Source organism: Saccopteryx leptura, chromosome 2 (genome assembly GCF_036850995.1).
Source record: "Saccopteryx leptura isolate mSacLep1 chromosome 2, mSacLep1_pri_phased_curated, whole genome shotgun sequence".
NCBI classification, from domain to species: domain Eukaryota; kingdom Metazoa; phylum Chordata; class Mammalia; order Chiroptera; family Emballonuridae; genus Saccopteryx; species Saccopteryx leptura.
Window position 1 is genome coordinate 65,686,056 of NC_089504.1, and position 19,369 is coordinate 65,705,424.

A 19,369-nucleotide genomic window follows, 5' to 3' on the forward strand; every position below is an offset into this window, starting at 1 on the left:
TCCCCTTCTCTCTCTCTCTCTCTCACCTCTCTAAACTGAATAAATAAATAAAATTATTTTTTTAAAAAGAGTTCTTTGTATATTTTGGATACAAGTCCTTTATCACATTTATGGTTTAAAAATATTTCTCCCAGATTGTGGTTTGTCTTTTTAGTCTCTTAACAATGCCTTTTGCAGAACAGAAGGTTTTAATTTTAATGAATTCTAGGTAACTAATTTTCTCTTTCATGGATTATACTTTTGTTGTATCCAAAAACTCATCAGAAAACTCAAAGTCACATAAATTTTCTCTTATGGTACTTGGAGTGGTGAACACACAGTACAATATACAGATGTTGTATTATACATAATTTTATTAGCCAACGTCACCCCAATAAGTCCAATTAAAATGCTTTTCTCCTATGTTTTATTCTGGGAGTTTTATAGTATTGCATTTTACATTTAGGCCTATGGTCTGTCTTGAGTTAATTTTTGTGTAAGATATGAGGTCTGTGTCTGTATTTATTTTCTATAAATGGATGTCCTGTTGATTCCACACCATTTAGACGATCTTTTCTCTATTATTGTCATTTTACAAAAGTGCCTTTGCACTTATTTGACCCACAAAGGTAAAGGAGCCTTCCTGGAGATAAGAAAACACAAGTGGTCATTTGTCCACTATGAAGTAAGCTGAAAATAATGAGGTAATTTAGTACCCATAAAAATCCGCATATATTGTGGAAAGGCTGAAATATATCTAAAATGTACCCAGGACCCTGGCTGAGAAGCTCAGTTGTTTAGCATCCTGATAACCCCAATCTGCAGGCTCAATCCTTGGTCAGGGCACTGTTGGTCAAATAAGTTTGCAAATATGATGTATGTGTTTGCTCGCTTATAGTTTGCATTGTGTGTGGGAGACAGGCTGTAAGCTGGCAAGTTCCTTATGGCCTAAGTAAGGCTTAGTTTTAAGACTAAGCCTTTCCCATGATTTTAATACTAAGATCTTTTCAACATCCTTCTAATACTAAGATCTTCTCAAAACTAAGCTTTTCTCCACACTCTTGACTAGTGCATGATGTGGGGTGGTGCACTCTTATGAGAAATCCCATTTATGCCTCAGATTAGTGGCTTTGTATCAGAGACTTACTTGTTTATATATTGGCTTAAAGGCTTTAATTTCTACACTATAAAATAAGGCAGACCGGGGTCTCTTTCTTGCTCAGATCCTGCCATTATCATTGCAGAAGAGAGGCAGCCAAGATGGTGGAGTGCTAAAGGAGAAGCCAGTTTGTGCAGAGAGAAGGAGATGGGGAGCAGAAGTAAATAAGGCTGGTGGGGCCTTTGATTCTAGAAATACTCGGATGAGTCAGTGGCTTTGGGACCCCTGAATGGAAAGGGAAGTGTTTTCCCACTGTGTGTATTTCTCACCCGCTGGTGCAAGCTAGGATTAAAGGTAATGGCCCACCAGTTCTTGGCTCCATTGTTTCATTACCGTCTTTCCGAATCAAATGCGAACCTGCATGGGCCAGGCATCTGTGATGGTGGCCGTGGCTACTGGCTTTACAGGCACGTACAAGAATCAACCAATACATGCATAAATAAATGGAACAACAGATTTCTTTCTTTCTTTCTCTCTTCTTCTCTCCCTCCCACCTTCTCTCTCTCCCCTTCTTCCTCTCCCTCTCTAAAATCAATATATTTGGAAAAGTTATAAAGAAAAAAATCCAAAAACAGGAAAGGCCAAGATTCCTCAGAAAAAAAGATAAAAAAATGGCAATTTCATGAGAACCTAAAACTCTAAAGAGGTACAGAAGCTTCACCACTTCATGCATAAAACTAAATAAATTGATATATTTTATTAGAGTCAGTAAATATTTAAATAGCTTGTGGTTTTAGTTATAATTGTATTTTTTTAATGTCAAACATTGCTTCTTAAATTTGAACTAATCTTTTTTTTTTTTTTTCTTCTTTTCAATTTTGTAGGCTGGGAAGTAAATGGAGAGAGTCATGTTTTCCATCCACTCATTGTTCCTAGCCCGTTTCAATGTTCCAAAGTTTCATTAACAGAACAGGGATGCTACCCTGAACTGAACTCAACACTTTGGAATGAACTAATCTTTTGATATCTCATCATTTCAGCTCCAGAGAAATGCAATGCTGCACCTGCCTGAGGACAAGCTAGTTCTCTACCTAGAGATGCAAATTAGTTTAGAAGTCACAAATTACCAATTAACTATGACATGGTGGGGAGGTGTCTTGTAGGAAGAAGGATTTGGACATTGTGAAGCCTGTATGTCTAACTTTTTAAAATCAAGAGAGTCCTTTTGAAGATGATGCCTCAATTTAAGAGGGACTTTTTATCTACCCTTGGCATCTGTTGGGCAAATAAGTTTTAAAATTTGTGTTATTTGATTTTGTTCACTTATATTATTAAAAATGGCCACTGCCCATGTGAACTGGCTAATTTTCTTCCTGCTTGGGGAGGGGCTTTATTATGCTAATGTGTGCTGGAGGAGGGGTTTTCATGCCAAGAAAAGTTTGTGAAGAAGGTGAAAGAAGAGCCCATGTTTTGCAGAGTTGTGCAGAGAGAGAAGGAAGAGGCAGCCAAGATGGCAGGGTGCTGAAGTTCGAGAAGCCAGTTTGTGCAGAGGATAAGAAGCTATGTTGGCAGATGGGAAACCACTTAGACTGGAGGTGGGGCCTTTGATTCTCGGAAAAACCAAAAAGGAGTCTCTTGTTTGTGGAACTGGAGAATGTGTGAGTGGGTTTTGGTGCCCTGTGTGTTTGTTTTTACTGGCTGGCTGGTGGTGAGGCTAGAATAAAGGTGTGGCCCACCAGTTTTTGGCTCTGCTGTTTCATTACGAGCTGATCGAATCTAATGGGAACCTGCATGTGCCTGGCTGTGATGGCCGTGACTATTGGCCTTACAGCATCTGAATAATCATTTTTCTCTATCTTGTTTTAAATAACATCTTTATTAAAGTATGTTGGGCAGATAAAATATATTATGCTCACTTTGTTAAAGATGGCGTTGCCCACGTGGAAGCCCATCTCCCAGGTGATATTAGTTGCCCTTATGCTTGGAATGGGCGTGATTATATTAATGTGTGTTGGGAGTAGGCAGGGTCCTTGTAGCCTGGGGCTTGGTTTTAGGACTAAGCCTTTTCCACCCTTTTTGATATGGGGTGGACTTTGTATCAGAGACTTCCCTGTTTTGTATATTGGATTAAAGGTTTTGATTTCTGCACTATAAAGTGGGGAAGACCAGGAGCTTGCTCTCTTGGTTCCTGAGATTAGCATTAGAGAGGAGAGCAGAGAAAGGCCATGTGGAGGAGGCCAGGAGAAGCAGCCAAGATGGTGGAGTGCTGAGGGAGAGGCCAGTTTGTGCAAAGTTTGTGCAGAGAGAAGGAGATGGGGAACAGAGGTGAATAAGGCTAGTGAGGTAGAAACCTTTGATTCTAGGAAACTCGGATAAGTCAGTAGCTTTGTGAGCACCGAATGAGTGGGTTTGGAGGCCAGTGTGTGTTTTCACTTGCCTGCCAGATGCAAGCTAAGGTTAAAGCTAATGGCCCACCAGTTCTTGGTTCTGCTGTTTCATTACTATCTGTCTGAATCCAATGCGAACCTGCATGGGCTAGGCGACTATGATGGTGGCCGTGGATACTGGCTTTACAAGGTATAATTCACATATCCTCAAATTTACCCTGTTAAAGTATACAATTCAGTGTTATTTAGTATGTTCACAAAGTTGTGCAACCTTCAGGTATGCCCAGTGGCCACTGCCATCATGGTCATGCAGATTCTCATTGGATTCAAGCAGATGGTAAAGAAACAGTACAGCCAAAAAATTGTGAGTCATTCCGTTTATTCAAGTCTTGTACCAGTGGATGAGCAAACAGCCAGGGAAGACTGCTTCCCTCTCATTCAGAGCTCCCAAAGCCTTGATGCATTCTCTGGTTCCACAATTCAGAAAATCTTCTCCAGTTTCTCTTGGAATCAAAGCCCCCCTCCCCTTCAGCCTCAGTGGAGCTCCCAAAGCCCCTCAGCTCTGGCTCCACATCTGTATTCCTTCTTCTCTTCCTGCAAAACCCAGGCTGGGGAAAAATTCCCTTCTCCAGCAAACATTAGCAATACAATGGCTCCTCCCAAGCAGGAAGGTAATCTGCAATTTGCAATCTGCCACCCTGAGGGCAAGCACCTCAGCCTTTCACAGACCACACACACATGGTGCTGCGCAGGCCGATGCAAAATATAGTGAGCAAACATAAAAAACACATTTTACAATCTTATTTGCACAACATTTCACTATCCAATTTCAGGACATTTTCATCACTCCTTAAAGAAACCTTACTCACTAGTGGTAATTCCCCTTTCTCCCTTCCTCTCTGACCCTGGCAACCACAAATATATATTCTATCTCTTTGTATTTACATATTTTTGAGATTTCATATAAATAGAATCATGTATGTGGCCTTTGGATCTGGCTTCTTCAATTGGTGTAATGTTTTCAAGGAACTATTTCTCTCTGACATTCATTTTATGAGCAGAATGTAACAAGGAAGTCCTGTCTTTTCCTGCGCTCTGTGGGCTGTCTATTCAAATGTAAATTTCTTTGACGTGTGCTTGAGTTGTTCCACTCAACTTTAATTTCATCCTGGGCCCAACTCAACCTACCTAAATCTACAAAGAAAAATCTCAGTCAAATCCCATGCCCTTCAAGTGAGCTCAGAAATTCCCTGAGAATTTGTCAATCTGTTAATTCATGTGGTTTTCCAAGACATACAGTAAAAGTATTAAAATGTAGTTGGAATTATAACTGTTCCCCCAAAACCCCATTGTGGCAGATTTTGTGAGTTTAGAGCTTCTCTCAAAACAGATTTTTATAGTTTGATTAATGAATATAATACATGTATCAGAGATATGATACATATCCCCGATTTGTCAAATGATTAAACTACTTACTTTACATAGCTTATTAAACACATCAGATAACTGATCAATTATAAAGTAAATAAAATAAATATAAAAATCAATTGAAAATTATCTATGAGGAGCCACTGAGCCATTTCACCCCCAGGTGTTGTAAAGTACCAAAGGCTACAGAATTAATATTAATATTTTAGGAGGCTTGGAGAACATTTTATTAATTTGGGTTAAGGTGTGCAGAGAAATTGCGAGACATAGTCTCTGTACTGTGTGATTGGCATAACCAGGATGGCTCTTGCCATTGTATTGTAAATAAAAAGGGAAGGAAAGCATGGATTCCCTGACATTCCACCACACCTGTGGGGAAAGGAGTGAATGGCTAGCCAGGTGCAGGAAGGGAAAAGCCAAAATAAACCTTTTCTTATAACTATGAGCCATTTGTGGGCATTTGTCCCCACGGAAACTACCTCTCTTATGTAAATGCTTGTGGTTAACACATGTGACTCTGGACAGAGAGATGGTGAATGTACACTAGAAAATATAGGAAGGCCTTTTAATATGTAAAGAGATATCTTTCTACCATTGTGTTGACTTGTAAATTTTGTTTTCTCCAAAATGATGTATGGTTTGCAAATTGAACATGGTCCTATCATGTTAAAGGACATATGACTATAACCAATAGCGGTAAGGGGCTCCTAACTGCAATTTTTGCTTCTGTACTTCCCACTTACAAAACTATAAAAACTAAGTAGAACAAAGGGCCTGCGCGCTCTCCGTCAGATTTCTGTCGGAGTTCCTGCCGCTTGGCCAAGCTAGACAATAAAGCTTTAATATGTAAACAATGGACCTTATTCCTGTCTTCCATATTTTGGGTCCCTCCGAATTTGGATTAACAATCTATATAATTGCTTTGTAGTTAGCCAATCTCATCTTTACAAATAAGAATGACTTTTATTTTCCACTATCTATAGTGTCCTTTTCCTCACCTACATCAATTATTTTTTAAGCATCATGCTTTCTTCTTTGTAATCTAAAAGCTCATTTTTACTTTGTTTTTATTTTAAAATTATGTATATTAAAACAAATTTTAAAATAGAATACCTATCAATAATCCTGACACCCCTAGTAAAATTGTTGCTGTTTTCTTAGTTTTCAAATTTCTTTCCAGAAAACATATTTTTTTGACTAGTTGCCTGAAACACCTTTATAATGCATTTCTCCTGGTTACTTTTTGTAGAAAAAAATTTGGGATGCAGCCATCAAGTTTCTTTCACATATTAACAATACAAGATTTATTTGCTACCAGGACATTTCTCTTAAAGGGTCCATGCATGGACTTACTTGGACTCATTCCCTCTGAGCTCCTGCACTGGGGCAGCAGCTTGAATGGAGCCAGGGACATAAGGGGAGTATTTGAATTGTTGGGCATCAGGGTGGGAATTGTGAGAACAGCTTTCTCACAAACAGAAGTGCTGGCAGAGGCCATTGTTCCTTTGATGAGCCCTCCTCCTGCAGAACTGACAAGCAGATGCCACATCCAAGATTCTATTAACTTGGCTCACACTGTTTGCCCTGCCCAGGTGATTCCTTGAGTTCTTGCCCCACTCAACGTTTAGGCCCACTGTAAAGCCAGGAGCCTCCATCGTGGCCATTCACATGCAGGTTCCCATTGGATTTGAACAGTTGGTAAAGAAACAATGGAGTCAAAAACTGGTGGGCCATTATCTTTAATCCTAGCTTGCACCTGGCAGGCAAGTAAAAACACACACAGGGCTCTAAAACCCACTCATTCAGTGCCCACAAAGCTACTGACTTATCTGAGTTTCCTAGAATCAAAGGTTTCTACCTCACCAGACTTATTCACCTCTGTTCCCCATCTCCTTCCTTCTCCCTGCACAAACTGTGCACAAACTGGCTTCTCACTCAGCACTCCACCATCTTGGCTGCTTCTCCTGGCCTCCACATGGCCTTACTCTGCTCTCCAACCTGTTCTCTGCTCCAATGCTAATCTCAGGAACCAAGAGAGCAAGCTCTTGGTCTGCCCCACTTTATAGTGCAGAAATCAAAACCTTTAATCCAATATACAAAATAGGGAAGTCTCTAATACAAAGTCACTTATCTGAGGCATGATGGGATTGCACCACTCCACATCAAAAAGGGTGGGAAAGGCCTAGCTCTAAAACCAAGCCCCTGGCTACAAGGATCTTGCCTGCCCACAACCTGCCCCCAACACACATTAATATAATCACGCCCATTTCAAGCATAAGGGCAACTAATATCATCATCTGGGAGATGGGCTTCCATGTGGGCAGCGCCATCTTTAACAAAGTGAGGATAATATATTTAATCTGCCCAACACCCACACAAGCTTGACTCACACTTCAGATTTTCCTAAAATCTCTCAAACAAGCAACCTCTGGTTTCATTGTATTCATATTCCTCATTCAGTGGCCCCAGAACTGGCACTGGTAGTAGCCAGGCTCGATTTGCAGCTTGACCTCATCTGGTGTAACGCAGAATGTCCAGACCTATAAAATTAATCTGTTATTGAGAGATCCCAAAGAAACCAGGAGGACCAGATGGAGTGGGTATTGTAAGGTACCAAAAGCTACAGAATTAATATTAATATTTTGGGAAGCTTAAAGAACATTTTATTAATTTGGGCTAGGCATATAGAGAGATTTTGTAAATGATCTATGTACTTGTGTGATAAACATAAAACCAAGATGGCTGATGGCATTGTGTTGTAAATGCAGAAGCAGAAGGAGACGTGGATTCTCTGACCTTCCCCCATACTTATGGGGAAATGGGTGAATAACTAGCCAGGTGCAGGGAGAGAAAGATTAAATTAAACCTTTTTTATATTAATGGGCCATTTATAGGCATTTGTTCCCATGGAAACTACCTCTCCCCTCCTGAAAGCATGTAGTTAATGTATGTATCTGAAGAAAGGAATAGCAAATGAACACTAGAAATTATAGGAATGTCTTTTGGTATGTAAAGTGACATTTTTACCATTATGTTGCCTTGCAAGTTTTAATGTAAAAGCATTTTTTATGAATCCTATAGACAGATGTTATAAACTTGCTAATAAATTGTGTCCCATCCCCCACAAGTTCAAACTTTCCCCAAACTTGTATAGGAGAAAACAAAAGGTATAGGCTTACACCATGATGTCAGGTTTTTTCCCTGCCCCATGTATAATTAACAGTATATACCAACCCCTAGAATATTAATGACACACACATGATTTGGGACTGACTTAGTGTAAGCTATATGCAGCCGGCATATTTAATAAATTTCCTCCTTTAATAAAACTTTCCAAAAACTTATTTGAACTACATGCCTCTACAAAAACCCGTGGAATTGTGGATTAGGTACTGTTGGTCAAATAAGTTTTGAAATATGATATATGTTTGCTTGCTTACAGTTTGCATTGTGTGTGGGGGATAGGCTGTAAGCAGGCAGGGTGATTATAGCCTAAGGGTTAATCACCACTTTAAGACTAAGCTTTTCCCCACACCCTTGACTGATTGCATGATGTGGGGTGGTGCACTCTCATGAGGAATCCCATTATGCCTCAGATAAATGACTTTGTATCAGAGACTTCCTTGTTTGTATATTGGATAAAAGGTTTTGATTACTACACTATAAAGAGGGGCAGACCGGAAGCTTGTTCTCTCTCTGTCCCTGAGATTAGCATTAGAGGAGAGAGCAGAGAAAGGCCATGTGGAGGAGGCCAGGAGAAGCAGCCAAATTGGTGGAGTGCTGAGGGAGAAGCCAGTTTGTGCAGAGAGAAGGGGATGGGAAACAGAGGTGAATAAGGCTGGTGAGCTAGAAACCTTTGACTCTAGGAAACTCGGATAAGTCAATAGCTTTGTGAGCACTGAATGAGTGGGTTTTGGAGCCCAGTGTGTGTTTTTACTTGCCTGTCAGGTGCAAGCTAGGATTAAAGCTAATGGCCCACCAGTTCTTGGCTCCATTGTTTTATTACCAACTGTCTGAATCCAATGCAAACCTGCATGGGCCAGGTGACTGTGATGGTGGCCATGGCTACTGGCCATACAGATACTTTATAATAGTATAAATTGATTCTTACAGAATAGTCATAGGGATATAAAGTGCAGTACAGGGAATATAGTCAATAATATTCTAATAACTATGTATGATGTCAGAAGTGTGCAAGATTTATCATGATGATTATTTAGTAAGTTATGCAATGTTTAATCACTGGGGTATACACCTGAAACTAATATAATTCTGTCAACTATAATTAAAAAAATAAAAATGATTAAAAATTTAAAAAGAAGATTTATTTGCTGCTTGTAGGTTTCTTACAGGTTTGTATCTACAAACACAAGAATCTGATAAATTTTATTTCACATGATTACCATAACAAAAGTTCCTTTCCACATGGGCCTTTCCATATAGCTTCTCACAAAATATCAACTGACTTCATCAGAGAGTGAAAGCAAGGAAGAACATCGGCAAAAGAACAAGCTCCCTTTTTCCTTTTTTTACATATACATAGCTATAACACAACTTGCATGCATTTTTGTGTCCTTTTTATTTAATGCCGTTAACTTTACTTACCCCATGTACAATGATTTCTTTTAAAGCTTCCTAACAGATTGTTCTATATTTTACATAACATCTTACTATTTTTCTGAGTTGAGGGGTAGTATGATTGTTTCAAATTTTTCAAAAGTGGCCCTAGCCGGTTGGCTCTGTGGTAGAGCACTGGCCCAGCATATGGACATCCTAGGTTCGATTCCCAGTCAGGGCACACAGGTGAAGTGACCATTTGCTTTTCCACCCCTCTCCTTCTCCCTTTTCTCTCTATTTCTCTCTTCCCCTCCCACAGCCATGGCTCAGTTGGAGCAAGTTTGCCCTGGCACTGAGGATGACTCCATGGCCTCACTTCAGGTGCTAAAATAGCTCAGTTGCTAAGCTACGGAGTAATGGCCCCAGATGAGCAGAGCATCACCCAGTAGGGGGCTTGCCAGGTGGATCTCGGTTGGAGTCCATGAGGGAGCCTGTCTCTCTGCCTCCTTGCTTCTCACTTAAAAAAATTTTTTTTTCAAAAGTATAATTTGGCTAAGGGATTTATAGAGGCTACTTGAGAAAAGAAATGAAGGGGACTTGAGGCTTGGTCAGGTCCCATACACTGAGTTTAAGATTCTCCATAAAATAAAGGGAGAGTAAGACTGTCTTAGTGCCCAGGCTGGTTAGCTCGGTAGTAGGTCATGGGCCCAGCATGTGAATGTCCTGGGTTCAATTCCCAGTCAGGGCACACAGGAGAAGTGACCATCTGCTTCTCCACTCCTTCCCCTCCCCCTTCTTTTTTTCTCTGTCTTCCCTTTCTGCAGCCATGGCTTGATTGGTTCAAGTGCATTGGCCCTGGGCACTGAGGATGGCTCTGTGGAGTCTCCACCTCAGGCACTAAAAGTAGCTCAGTTACAAGCATGGTCCAAAAAGGAGGTTGCCAGGTGGATCCCAGTAGGGGCACATGACGAAATCTATCTCCCCTCCTCTCACTTTGAAAAGAAGAGAAAGAATAGATTGCCTTAGCTTTCTTTTTCTTTTATCAAGTAAGTCTTCTGCATATGCCCCACCAGGATCCACCCAGCAAGCTCCCCATTGGGATGGGGGGTGCTCTGCCCATCTGAGGTTGTTGCTCCATTGCTTGGCAACAGAGCTATTTTCGCACCTGAGATGAGGCCATCGAGCCATCCTCAGTGCCAACATGCTCAAATCAATCGAGCCATGGCTGCAGGAGGGGGGGAGAGAGAGAGAGAGAAAGGAGAAGGTAGAGGTGGAGAAGCAGATGGTTGCTTCTCCTGTGTGCCCTGATCTTTAATAAAACCTGGGACATCCATATGCTGGGCTGATGCTCTATCACGAGCCAGCTGGTCAGGGCTAAATTGCCTTAGTTTTATGGCTTGGGAGTAGTAGGATAGGAAATACAAGGGAAGGCTGGGACCTCTTGCTGATGTCAAAAGGAATTGAGAAATTTGGGGTGGCATCAAAAAGAATGTTTATAAGATTATGTGTATTCCACCACTCACTTCCCAAACAATTTCCTGTGGATTCCTCCCTAAGAGCAGCCTCAAACTTGGTTGATCAGGTGGCTACTTAATGGCTCAATCATTTAGAGGTCATTCTTTTTTGAGAGCTGATGAAAGAGCTGACTCCTCTTCATGGAGAAAGCTCTTTCCATTCAGGAAAAGTACCACAGCTTTCAGAAAAATAATTAGATTCAATAGCCCTGGCAGAGTTGGGGCAGGAGCAGAGCCAGTGACTGTCACTGTTATCTTCTAAAGCCAATTTATCATCTCTTCTCCAACTCTGCCTGAATTTAGCTCTTTCTCAGGGGCTCTCTAATTTAGAGCAGGGCCCACCATCCATCCTGTTACCCAAATGTCATTCTTGGATGTCAACGTGATACCCACCTCTTCCTTGGCTCCTTAAACCCAGTCAATTAAAAGGTCTTAATGATCATGACCAAGTATTTTCAGGAGGATATAGGAAAATAAAGTAAGTAAAGAAACTAACCCATGACCAAATATTATCAAGTGGTTAAAGGAATTATTAAATAAGTAGACTGACACTTATTAAAGATTTTTTGCATGCAGGATGTATAAAACTATAGATATTTATTAATATATTTATTACTATACTTCTCCACTTAAACTTAACTTCAATTGAAAAAATTCTGACCAATCACAGTTCACGTCACATCGATTGCTTGCATCTGGCATCATTTAAAGAGTTTAATCAAACTTCTCTAGTTTTCACATGATGTCCAAAAATAACCACTTTTGTTTTATCTCTGACCGTGGACAGTGATTCAAATGAACAAAACTGCTGTTTTGCTGTATTTAAACTTTAATACTTTAAAAGATATTCACCTGGTTTCTTTGACAAGCAACCAACAAGGGGAAAAAAAGGAGAAAGTGAAATTATCGACAGCAAATGAGATGTAAGAGATGTAATTGGAAATACAAGAGAAGGGTTTTTTTTTGGATCCTGATGCAAACAAACAAAAGGTTAAAAAAGAAGTGAGACAAGGAAATATAAACTCTAAGATCTTTTGTAATGTTAAAGATAATTTTTTTTAGATGTGATAATAGAATTGTGTTTTATGTTTTAAAAATAGTCCTTTTGATTTTTTCTTTTTATTGAATTTTTTGGAGTGATACTGATTACCAAAATTATACAAGTTTCAGGTGTACAATTCTACACCACATAATATATACACTGTATTGTGTGTTCACCACTCCAAGTCCCTGCTCATCACCATTTATCCCCCTCTACCCTCCTCCACCATCTCCAACCCTGGCAATCGCCACACTGTTGTCCATGTCCCTAAGTTTTTTCTTTCCTTTTTCTTTTTTTCTGCTCAATCCCTCTACCCGCTGTCTCACCTAGCCACCCCTTCCCTACCTCACAAATAGCTGTCAGCCTGCTCTCTATCTATAAATCTGTTTCTATTTTGCTTGTTTGTTCATTTTGTTCATTAGGTCCCACAGATGAGTGAAATAATATGGTACTTGTTCTTCTCTGACTGGTTTATGTCACTTAGCATAATGTTCTCCAGGTCTATCCATGCTTTTGCAAAAAGTAAGATTTTCTTATTTTTTACTCCTGAGTAGGATTCCATTGTGTAAATAAATTACAGCTTTTTTTTTTTTTTTATCAACTCATCTACTGATGGACACTTGGGCTGCTTTCAAATCTTGGCTATTGTAAATAATGTTGTAATGAACATAAAGATACATATATTCTTTCAAATTAGTGCTTCAGTTTTCTTTAAAAAGAGAGAGAGAAAGAGGGAGAGAGAGAAAGCCAAAAAATAAAAAATAAAAGTAAAGGTGTTTAAAGTGAGGGGGGGTTATAAAGGAAAGAGGAAGAAATCAACACAGAATTTCCCCAGCAACAGAGAGAATTCCATAAAAGGGGGTGATGCTAGCCTTGTGGCTCAGTGGATAAAGCAACAGGTGCTGGACTTCCTGGTCAGGGCATGAATGAGAAGCAATCAATGAGTACAGAACTAAATGGAACAACTTAGTAAAACCAGTTAATGCTTCTCTCTCTCTCTTCCCTCTCCTTTCTTCTCTCTTCCTCTCCTCTCCTTCCCCCTTCTTCTCTCTCTCTCAAATCAATGGAAAGAAGGTTTTTAAAATTAAAAGAAAGGAGTCCTTTAGAGAAAAATAAATACTGTATAATCTAATTTATATTTTGGAATCCAAAAAAGCCAAACTCATAGAAGCAGAGTAGAATGGTGGTTGCCAGGGTGGGGAAAATGGGATGTTGGTCAACAGATACAAATTTCCAATTATAAGATAAATAACTTCTGGGGATCTAATGAACAACATGGTGACTATAGTTAACAATATTTTATTATATACTTGAAAGTTGCCAAGAAAGTAGATCTTAAATGCTCTCACCACACACACACACACACACACACACACACACACACACATACACACACACATAATTATGTGAGGTGATGAGTATGTTAATTTTATTATGGCAATCATTCCACAATATATACACGTATCAGATCTTCCTGTTGTACATCTTAAACTTACACAGTATTATATGTCAATTATATTTCAATAAAGCTGGGGGGGGGGAGAGTCATTTTATAGAAACATAATAAAGTATTGACAGATTATTGAAATAATATTTGGAATTTGCTTCAAACAATCCAGTAGTGTGGTGGTAGGTGGATAGGTAGAAACTGGATGAAACAGACTGGCTGTTTGGCTGGCCAGGACCCCTCATATATTCATACTCCTCTTTGAGACCCTGATTTTCTCCACTTTACAGCTACACTTTGTGTCCTTTTGACTTCAACTTCTGCTGGTAACTGCCTCAGTTATTAATTCAGAGGTAGCAGGTAGAAGCCTTATCTCTTATTTATTTGGATCTAATAGGTTAGATTCCTCTCTGCAGGGCAGAGATGATACTCTCCATGTAGTTGACAGGCTTAATTTAGTTTAGTGGCTTTTAAAACTATTTTTTAAGGGCAGAAGAAACCAGTTCTCAAATATAATCTAACATAAAACTTCTATATATGAACATATACATGTGGAGGCACTCTAATTGACCACTCATAAAGGGAACATCCCGTGTTGGTTCAACAGGGTATGTTCTAAGGCAAGCCAGGAGGGAAGACAGATGCAAGGCCACATCAAAGTAGGGCTCTTCCTAGAAGTAGTGAGCATGGTAAGATAAGAGGGGAGATAAGATATAGTCAAGGGTCTGGAGTTAGGCTTAGGGCACAGGTTTTGTACCAGCCTGTGGTCCTTCCTTTACTCCAGATCTCTTTTGTGCAACTTTATCCTCTCCAATGGGAGCCATTCTACTCTTGCCTGTTATGTTTGCTCATCTTGTGCACTCATGCAGAGGCATTTCTCACTCCGGCTGGCCTCACTCATGACCAGATTCTATTTTTCCCAGTTCAAAAGGTTTGAATGTCTGACTGATTCATCAGTGAGTCCCATGCCATGATTTTTCTCATGTTTTATGGAAGTCTACAAATTTCCACGATTCCAAGAACTGGACTATTAGTTTTTTCCTGGCCAGATTTAAGTTAGCTTACCATGTATGGGAGAATCCTTTTTTTTTGGGTTTAGTAGGTGCTAAGCTACCTAGTAGGATTCATGATTTTTTTCTTTTACAAGAATCTTTGGACAGTGCCTCCTATGACTCAAGATTCTTTGCTAAAAATTGGCTGGAGAGTAATGCTGCAGATATGGACCCCAAAGGCTTAAGTTTCTTGATATTTATTAGTGTATTATGTCAATACACATCTGTAACTTTTCTCTTTTCTAATTTTAACACATATTCATCAGCTGACAAATTTGGATGTAATATTTGGTGAGGTCAATAAAGTAGGCACTCTTTATTATTATTAGTTGTTGTACTTGTGGTTGCTTTTTAAAAAACTTTATTTTAAAAAAAGTTTTAGACTTATAGAAAAGTGTTAGTGTGTTAATCCATATATAGTCTTTCTGCTAATGGCACAGGAAGCCATAATTATCTTCGTAGAGTCAACCACTCAACTCTGCCCCTTTTAAACTAATATCCCAATCTGTAAGCACACTGGTCAAGTCACTTGGGATCTTTTGGAAAATCCCACTCACCAGGGGTTCAGTACTCCAAAACCAGACCCAGGGAGAGAGGGGATGCCAGACATGGTCCATTGGATATACTCTTGGTATCATTAACAGGAAGTTCTTGAGGGGACAGTTACTGTATAACAGAAAGTTAGGTAGGAAAGAGACCAACTGTAAACTAGTTGAGGGAGTGAAGGCAAAGCCAGCAGCCCAAGTTGTCAGACTAACATGGGCTGGAGCAGAGGGAAGCAAAATAACTGCATGAAAGGGTCACAACAGAGCAAACAGGGCTGGCATGAGTCCTGGGCACTCAAGGGCCCAGCCTGATACTCTTCAGAGATGCCAGGTCCTGATCACCACATGCCTTTTATGCATGGTTTGGTTGCTCTGAATTAGTTCAGGACTCAGATATTCCACAGCAAGAATGCCCTGCACTCTAGTACCCTCAGCCATCTCATCCCTGCATCTCCCAGAAGACTGTCTGCCAGGGTCATTCTCCAGAACAGTAGGTTGAACATTGGACTCACCTGGGGGCTTTTGAACTTTACCAATGTCCAGATCCATGGTTGTGAACCACTACTCTCAAATACCAAGCTTTTTTTGTATGTTCCCAGAGTGATGCTGGAGAGTAGGGAGGAAACCAGAACCATGGAAAGCACTTGCAAAGGCGGAGAGGGGCAGCACCTTCCTGCTCCTAGTACCCTTGTGACACATCTGCTACCTCCGATCGGAGAAGGACCTACAGACGATGGCCCCATCAGCCAGTGGGAAAGAGGTGGAACTACTATCCAATTCCAGGAAGGGAAATGTCAAAGAGGCTCTAAATCTGAGGGTGTGGGCCTGAATGCAGCTCTACCTGTTAAATAGAAAAACTATCATATAAATAATGGGGCAAATCCAGGGAAACAGATGAAATGAAGAAGCTCTGAGCCAAAGCAAACACCAGCACTGCCAGAAACAAGGCAAAAGGGTCAGGCAGCTGCCCTGCAGGCTCCACTGTGACTGTTGGCCAGGTGGATTCAGTTACTGCTGTCCCAGCCAGGTCACTTAGTATGTTCCCAGACTGATACCACCTCCCAGATAAAATTTCTAATGGCTCTCATCCTTCCTTGTATCTTCTGTGCTCAGCACTTGCCCATGGACATGTAATAAAGCTATCGGTATGGAGCATGCATAGAGCCACTTATTTTTATCACACCAGTTTCAGAGGATAATTGCACAAGACTCTGAATAATCTCTTAAAAATTAATTTGAAGGGTTTTTCCACATTGTCAAAATGTTTCAGCAAGTGTGGTATGACTTGGACAGTGTGTGACTCAGTTTAATTTTGTGCCTGCAGCTGTTAACTCTTTTTAAAAAATATTTAGCAGATCATTATACGATACACCTTAAACTTATGCAATATTATATGTCAAATATATCTCAAAAACAATACATGATAAATGAATTAAATTGAGGCCATGGATGGTCTTCACATGTACTTATCTCCTTAGTATAAAATAATTTTAGGCAACAATTTTTTAGTATTCTCATTTAAGTTTCAAATGCTACATAAATGAAGTCTTCACATTTGCCACAAAGACTTTCCTCAGTGGTTGAGGCAATGTTTTGCAAGAAAGAAGGACTTTAATAAATATTTGCACAGCTGTCTCAAGTGGGCCCCATTTCCGACACCAGATAGCAGAGTATGTGCATTATGTCAGGTGATCGGGACAAGGTCATTTTACCTCAAGCCCTGCTGCGTCCCACCACCCAACAACAACAAAAACAACCAAGAACAAATTATCATGGGTCTGTCAGGGAAACCCAAAAGAAGTCATGAAAGCATTTCTTTTTGTTGCATTTACTTTTCTTCCACTTCCTTTTGTCTGTTTTCTGTTGTTTAAATGGTCCTGTGATTGCTTTTCAGTGCTCACTATGGGTAGAGCTACAGCTGACGGTTTTGTAATTGCACAAAAACCACTGGCTCTCGCTCCTTCATAAATTCTCAGCTGTAGAATAAGGTCCTTCACTGGGTCAATTTCCAGTAACTCTTTAGATGACAATAAGTGATTTGCCTCTGATGATTTCCTCCCAGCCATGACACTTGCAAGGTTTCTCTTTGGCAAAATTTCTCAGATGCTGAGCAAGACATTTCTTCTGCTCAAAAGAGTTTTCTCAGAACTTATATTCAAAAGTTCTTTTCCCAGTATGAGTTATTTGAATTTAACTGAGGTAAGTCCACTTGCAAAAGGTTTTCCCATGTCTCTTCTACTGACAAGGTTATTTGCCATTGTGAATACTTCGCAGCTGGGTGAGGGATGAAGGAAAGCTGAAGGCAGGTGCACATTCACTATGTTGGCAGGGTTTCTCCCCAGTGTGACTCTTCATATGTGGGGTTAGGGAAGAGTTGTCACAAAAGTCTCTCCTATGTTCTTTATAATAAAAGGTTTTCTCCATTGTGGATCCTCTTACCCCCCCCCCCCCAAAAAAAAAAAAAAAAAAAACAGAAAAAGGTGAAGAAAGTCTTTTCCACACTCACTCTCCTCAAGGCTTCTCTCCTGTAAGAATCTTCATGGGATGGGCAAAAAGAACAGCTGTCTCCAAAGACTCACCCACATACACTGCACTTAAATAAAATTTGTCTACAGCAGAAAATAGTATTTTTGACAAAAGTAGAACTGTCACAAACACTCTCTCACCTTTCACCCATGAGGTTTCTCCCCAGTGTGAACCTGCTGGTACTACATGAGGTCTGACAGCGGGTGCCGACCCTCCCTGACTGGAAGCACTCGTATGGCCTTGCTGAAGACAAATCCTCACGTGCTGACTAACCTCTGCCCTCTTGAAAGGCTTTCTCATGTTCATTACTGTCACAGGGCTACACTGGCTACACTCAAGCATGACCTGCTGATGGCATAACACGCCAATGTTTGTTAAGCCCTTTCCCCCACTCCTTCCACTAGTGGAGATACTTCTCTGCGTAGACTGTGGAAGCGTTACCTGGTCCATGTGAGTTCTGTTCACAGGAAGCATGTCCTGGAGATTTGCTCCTGTAAAACTCTTTTTTGTGTGTATTGGCTTAAAATAATTATCATTTTATTATATCTCAGTTTTTTTTGTTTTGTTTTGTGTGTGTGTGTGTGTGTGTGTGTGTGTGTGTGTGTGTGACAGAGACAGAGAGGGACAGAGAGAGGGACAGATAGAGACACAGACAGGAAAGGAGAGCAATGAGAAGCATCAATTTTTCATTGTGGCACCTTAGTTGTTCATTGATTGCTTTAAAAAATTTTTTTTACTAATTTTAATTTATTATGTTTATATGGATTCAAGTGTCCCACTGAATAGAACACTCTCACCCCCACCCCTGTGTCCCTTTTTATACCCCCTTTGCCCTCCTCCCCCTAACTCCCTCCCTTCTCTACTCTAGGAGTTGCTGTCCTGTTATCTATATCTCTGTGTTATGTATTGATATATATAATTTCACTAATCCCTTAACCTTCTCTGATCCCATCCCCTCTTCCCCCTTCCCTCTGACAGCTGTCCCTCTGCTCCCTGTGACCCCACCTCTGCCTCTATTCCGTTTCTCAGTTCCTTTATCATTAGATTCCACATATAAGTGAGATCATATGATATTTTTCTTTCTCTGCCTAGTTTATTTCACTTAGCATAATAATCTCCAGGTCTATCCATGCTGTTGCAAAAGGTAAGATTTCCTTCTGTATCATGGCCACATAGTAGTCCATTGTGTATATGTACACAATCCACTTGTCCACTGATGGACGCTTGGGCTATTTCCAGATCTTGGCTATTGTAAACAATGTTGCACTGAGCATGAGGGTGCATTTCTTCTTTTGAATCAGTGATTTGGTATTCTTAGAATATATTCCTAAAAGTGGGATAGCTGGGTCAAAAGACAGTTACATTTTTAGTTTTTTGAGGAAATTTCATACTGTTCTCCACAGTGGCTGCACCAGTCTGCATTCCCACCAGCAGTGCAGGAGGGTTCCCTTTTCTCCACATCAGGATTCAAGTGGATTTTACACAGGGAGCCAGTTCACTGTCCCTCAGACCATTGGAGGGCCGGACTATAAAAAAAACTACGAACAAATCCCTATGCACACAGCACATATCTTATTTTAAAGAAAAAAAAAATGGGAACAAATACAATATTTAAAATAAAGAACAAGTAAATTTAAATCAACAAACTGACCAGTATTTCAATGGGAACTATGGGCCTGCTTTTGGCTAATAGGATTGTCAATGTCCGGTTCCATATTTGTCACTGCTAGTCGTAACAAGTGATGCAAGTGTGCATCAGTTAGTCTAGATCTAGTTGGAGATTTCAGATGTTT

At 40.2% G+C, this 19,369-nt stretch overlaps 1 protein-coding gene and 1 non-coding gene across 3 annotated transcripts in view; both read right to left on the reverse strand.

The window, feature by feature from the left end:
• The window catches only part of RANBP6 (RAN binding protein 6), a 101,587-nt gene that overhangs the window by 56,406 nt on the left and 25,812 nt on the right, over positions 1-19,369 (reverse strand). The gene's annotated exons all lie outside the window — the stretch shown is intronic.
• On the reverse strand, positions 1,955-2,086 carry LOC136396061 (small nucleolar RNA SNORA36 family). Its single transcript, XR_010749488.1, has one exon. It is a non-coding gene; the product is annotated as a small nucleolar RNA SNORA36 family (small nucleolar RNA).